Source organism: Carya illinoinensis, chromosome 15 (genome assembly GCF_018687715.1).
Source record: "Carya illinoinensis cultivar Pawnee chromosome 15, C.illinoinensisPawnee_v1, whole genome shotgun sequence".
Classification (NCBI taxonomy): Eukaryota; Viridiplantae; Streptophyta; class Magnoliopsida; order Fagales; family Juglandaceae; genus Carya; species Carya illinoinensis.
The window spans coordinates 700,206-706,577 of NC_056766.1; the positions used below are offsets into that span (position 1 = coordinate 700,206).

General features: G+C 34.2%; 1 pseudogene; it reads right to left on the reverse strand.

The window, feature by feature from the left end:
- Window positions 1–641: 641 nt before the first annotated feature.
- Window positions 642–4,212, reverse strand: LOC122296026 (annotated as a pseudogene).
- Window positions 4,213–6,372: the final 2,160 nt, after the last annotated feature.

Below are 6,372 nucleotides of genomic sequence, written 5' to 3' on the forward strand. Positions count from 1 at the left end.
TTTTATTTTTTGAATAAAATTTAATAATTAATAAATTAGATAAATAAAAAATAAAAAATTTAATATTGAATTTGTACAACTAACAAGTAGAACCTCTATTGGATTATGAGGTTTTATAATTTTATAAATAATTAATATCAACTAGTTGACATTTATCTATAATAACAATATATTATATGCCTATATAAATTATTAATACATACATATAATATGATAGCATATAACTATTTCATATATAATTTCCACATACCAGTATATGAAATCATTAAATCTTATCGACTAATTATTGTACAAATTATAAAATATAGTTATGAAGTATATTCAATATATATGCATAAGTAATTAGGTTACATATTATATATTTAATTATAAAAGCGTTATGTTTATATTATTAGGTAATAGATATATGTATATATACATAAGTGTATGTATATATTTTTTAATATATGAATGACCTTTGTTCGAAATGAGCTAACAAGTTGACTCGGGTATAAATGAGCCAACCTTAACAACACTTAACCAATTCGAGTTTAACTGAGTGAGTACTAAACGGATTATCGAATATATTAGTTCATTTATAGCTCTACTCTTTGTGGAGACATTTTATGCACGCACCAGAAGATTTCATGTGCACTACTCCATCACCCAAATTCCATGTCACAGTTCATATTTGATTGACAACAAACGTTCTCAAGTAATATATTGATCATAGGCTGTAGGCCCAATCCCTCCCTCAGGAAACATAAAATGAATGAAATGATGAAACCCTATATATAGAAGGAACAATCGATGGGAGAAAGGGGTACTGATCATACCGGCTAGGCCCAATATCAAGAAAATACAAAGGGAGAAATAGCTATTAACAAACCATTAAGATTTAACTTAAAAAAAAATAAAAATAAATAAAAATAAAAAATAAAAAATAAAAACCTGAACTCTCTGTATTTGAGATGAATATCTCAATTTTGAGGGCAAGAGGATGGGACATGTACAGTTTCGTAGAGCTCACAAGACAAACGAAGAATAGATGGCTAATGATAAGACAGATGAGAAAACCCCTAATTGTAGGCATTCTGGCGCATCTCATGTATAAATGCACAACTTGGAGAAATATGGAAAGGGATAGGCAGAAACATTATCTTCATGTGCATATTGTGCAAATATAATTGCTTGTAATTGATTTGGTATGGCGTAATGCATTGGTCCATAACTATTCATAATTCGATATCAAGATATCCCAAGCTCATAATAATTAAAATTAATTACGTTAATATGCACGATTACTAAATCACAAATACTTCTCTGCAAGACCATGATAAAGATACAAAGGCCATGCACCTTTACCAAATGGGAGTTGCAGCTTGAAGATATCCCAAGCTCATAGTACTGCAACAGAAATGAAGCACCACAGTCGCTTTGTACATTTAAGAGTAGAACAACATCGAACAGTACTGGTAATGGAAAACATTAATGCCATGTTTGGCAAAACTTAACTTTGACTGGCAATTTTGATCTCTAGCTGTCAAGTGATTCAATGAATTGCCGACTACTTGAAAATCACTGCCTTCCTGCAGTTAGATAACACACATTCACAGAATTTCAGCCCTCTAGTGGTTTACAGAGGAGAATCTAGTAGATATTAGTCCTTAGTTCAGATTTTGGACCATATTTTCCCCACTTTCCCTAAATTTTGTTGCTAGTAGCGCTTACTATGTCATATGCCTACTGGCGGCCACCCTCCGGTATAGAGATCCTTCCTGAAAGTTAGAAAAAACAAGGAAAGTTGATAGATGAAGTACTTGATAATAGACCAACAATGGGCAAAGGAAAAAAAATAGACAAATGATTTTATATGTGCATACCTTGAATGAGTTGCATATATAACCAAAGATGCACTATGGAAGACTTGAAGGTGCTTGGATTTCTAGTGGTACACCGGGAGTAGGTTCCAATACCTGTACATCTGGTAGTTCCTTTCACTGTAGCTCCTTCATTAGCAAACAGTTAAATTCTCAGTTGCTCTGTCACGTTTCCAGGATAAACATATCTAGTAGTGCATAGCTAATGCTATAGCCTATAACACAAGAAATAAGCAAAGACGGGGCAAATTACTGTAATAACCAAAGTTTGCAGCTAATATATTTAGTAATTAATTTTGTGTCTGATTTTAGAAATATCAAAACAGAAAATGCCAGAACTGACTCTTTAACTCCCCACAAACCATTTTGCATTTATTGGTGGAAAGTGCTAACTACTATAATTATCAGATTTCAGGAAATTTTTTAGAAGCAGCCAGAAACCGAATCCCCCTCACCCACGAAAAAAAAAATATGGTGCTCAGTGTTATGTAACATGACATCTGGCAATACATTTTGGGGAAAAAATGACGTCTGGAGTCATCTGTAGTTCAACATTGCATAAAAGAATACTGACCTTAAATGATTCCATTGTTCCCTCAGCTTGAATTATACTGGCGAGAAACCCTTTGCTATCGAGGTCCCCATTTTTCATTGGCACAATGAACCTACAAGATAAATATATATATATAAAAAAAAAAAAAAAAGGCAATAAAAAAAGTTAACCGGTAATATTATAATGATTTAGCTGCAAAAAATTGAGCAATGGTAGTGTACTTGGCATGCAGCATCCTTGCAAGTTGAACTGCATCTTCTTGTCCTGAAACCAACATTAAGTTAGGAAGAAGCTGCTTTATGACCGGTGTGATGATGATGTCAGCCCTTTCCTTCTCCAGAAAGTTCTTGTTGTATACACAGTGGGGTTCATAGTAAAGAGTCAGTGGACCCTGAGGAGAAGTGACAAGATACCTGAACACAATATACACGAGAGGATTATAAACTTGTTGAATATCCCATCCATACAGCTTAAATTTGAAGCCGTATTAGACCAAGGGTCATTGTTGGACGAAGTTACTATTTCTTTGAAATCAAATCCAAGGGCGCTGCATGATAAACATTACCCATTCTCAGGACGCTGCCATGGAGGACCCAGAACTGGACCCGGTGTGGCACAGACCCTGACTTTAGAACCATTTTTTGCTTCAATAACAGAGCTCTGACCAGGCTCTATGTATGTGACCTGAAAGTTTCTAAAACTAAGTTTGGCAATTGAAACTGAAATGCTCCAATGGATCAGCACGGGAGGATGTATCATTAGGTTAAGACTGGTAGCGACTAAAGGGTAAAAACACTTCTGGTGTAGCCTATAAATTCATAAGGTCAAACTAAAATCATTCCAATGTTTGATTATTTTCTCTTAGGATGAAAAAGGTATTAATTCTTCGAACATCAATATAATAAAATGAAAATCGAATACAAATCCACATTTAGTAGGCAAAAATATAAAGATTGGATATGCACATACATTAGTAAAAAGGGGATCCAGCAGTGACTTAGCATTGAAAGTCGCTACAACTCTTAAGATTTGGGAACTTTTCAGATAGGGGCTTCAAGGTCTTCAAATGGCAATGATCGTCAAGGCTTTGTACATGTAATCAGTAACCAATCAATTTCAGGAAGATCACTAAGCTGCACTAAGTTGCACACCAATCAGAACAATCTAATCAATTCTCATATCAAATTTACCAACAGAAAAAAAAGGAGTAACATATACATAACCAAAGGTACAAACTAGGAAATAGCTGATAAAAAATACCTGAAATTCTTCAAAACCTTCTTGGCTGCATCATAAAGCCAGGGAATTCCAAAATCCAAATTACCCACCAAGATTGGATCAACCAGTAGTTTCAATCCATCAACTTCCCACGACCAACCATTCCCCTAAACAAAAAGAAATTTCGAATATAAGATGACAGACCCTCTAAATTAAGCAACTTTATGAAAGACGAATATCAAGAAAACGAAAATCCACCTCTTAAGTAAGTGAGTTTGAACATATTAGTGCCCGAAGAACACGACACAACTGCGTTCTCTTCAGAAACCACAGCAGAAACAGCCCTACTCCGCCTGCAAGTGCAGTACCACCGGTACCTTAGCTATCAATTATAAATTTTGAAGCAATACACGAATATCAGATGAGAGAGAGAGAGAGAGACCTTGGGGTCGAGAGCTTCAATTCATTGGAGCCTTTGCAAACAATTGAGACTAAACGGGCATGAGAGATTGGGGATAAGGGAGTTGCAGTTCTGCATGGTTTGCACAAGCGGGGAAGAGAAGTGCAGTGAACAACGGCCATGGTAGCTCTGCGTTCGAGCTTTCCCGCGAATTTTAGCGACAACAGAAATGTGTCTCGTGGGTATTTTAACCACCCAAAATTCGTCAATGTCCATCCTCAAGAGTCTGCCACTTGGCTCCGGCTGATCCTGTAATACCCTAGTCTTACTATGCGAATTTTTACGTCATTTTATTTTATTCCTTAAGTTAAATATGTTCATGTAAATATTTTTATTATTTTATTTAGATGGGTGTGTTTTTACTTTTATGAGGATTGTTAAAATAAATTAAGTACATGATTTTAAGGCCTTATAGTATTTTCTCCTTAAATCTTAAAATTTTATGATTTATGAAAGAACACAAATGATTCCCACCATTAGATTGGTAATTGGAATAGTTATCTTCCTAAATCTAATCCTAACCCTCCATTTCCTTAAGCTTTTAATGACCAAAATTTAACTAAGTCTTCTTCTCTTATGAACCATTGGTCTACACATAATAGATGAAGGATTTTATCTTCAAACCCATCGGTCTACACCTAATAGATGAAGGATTTTATCTTCAAACACATCGGTCTACACCTAATAGATGAAAGATTTTCTCTTCAAACCTATCGGTCTACACCTAATAGATGAAAGATTTTCTCTTCAAACCCATCGGTCTATACCTAATAGATGAAGGATTTTTCTCTTCAAACCCATCGGTCTACACCTAACAAATGAACCCCTTCAAACCCATCGGTCTACACCTAACAAATGAAAAACAAGTCTTCTTCATCTCTCTTTCCATGCTAGCCAACACCACTTCCCTCTTTTCTTCTCCTCTTCAAGAAATCAAACGCGTCTCATTTTCTTCAAGTTTTGGACCTTCACTTCATCTCTTGAAAGAATCTAGGAGCTTAAGGTAAATTGTTTAATGTGATTTAATGTGATTTTGGAAGCTAACTAAATTGTTTAGTTTATGTTTTGATGTTATGTTTTATATATATACATATATGCTCTGTTTTAAGGGATTAAGTATTTATATGAGGATGTTTTGATGTTATGTTTTGTATATCTACATATATGCTTTGTTTTAAGGGATTAATTATATATATAAGGCTGTTTTAATGTTCTGTTTTGTGTATATATATAATTATGTTCTGTTTTAAGTGATTAAATGCATATATGGAGTTGTTTTGATGTTATGTTAACTAAATTAACTATTTTCTTATGTTATTCTTGTAAGGATTTGTCGAGAGGGTAGTTAATTGAGGTAACATTAAGGGTAGAAAACGATGTTAGATTTTTAATATTTTAACTATCGTTAAAAGGGCATCTAAAGGATGTTGGATGAGTTTTAACACACTTATTATTTATTGGATTAGGATTTTCTGAAGTTAAAGGGATTGCAGCGGATCGCAGCGGATCGAGGTAAGTAGCTATGACCATGCGTCCACGTCAAATTCTCTTGTGGAAGAATATTTCTCTATCTATTTCCAAATGTTCCTCTAATTAAAGAATAAATGAGTTTATATTATGTACAAGCCTTTCTCGGTAGCCCCTGTTAAGTATCCTATTGATTATAATTGATTGTATGTATATATGGTAATGCATGCATGTAGTCCCTAAGTCATGAAATTTTTTATACATGCTTCTTGAAATAACTAAGATTTTATTTATATGTAAGCATGACATAAAATGCTATTTTCCAAAATAAAAGCATATTCATCGGACTAAGGAAGATATTGAAAATGTTGATTTCAAAGAAAGAAAAGGAATGAATTAATGTATGAAAATATGTAACGGCCACATGAAAGGAAATGATATCAAATAAATGGGCAGATTGCAATGCCGGGTAAGTAGTATTGGTAGTGCACCCAGTGCTGCTCCCTGACAGAAAGGGGTTCCTAACCTGTGGCCACGGGTGGAATCCAGGTCCAATAGGACCGCTAACCCCAACACACGGGGCGTAATAGTGTGTTGGCCACAAGAAAGTGAAAGATTAAATGAAGTGTATGCATGAAGATATGATATATAAGTATGTATGAAAATAAGAAATAAAGATTTTGCATGAAAGTATGAAGTGAGTATATGCATGATAGTAAGAAGTAAGTGTATGCATGATGTTATAAAGAAAGTATTGTAAGAAGTAAGTGTATGCATGATGTTATAAAGAAAGTATATGTATGGAAGTATCGTCA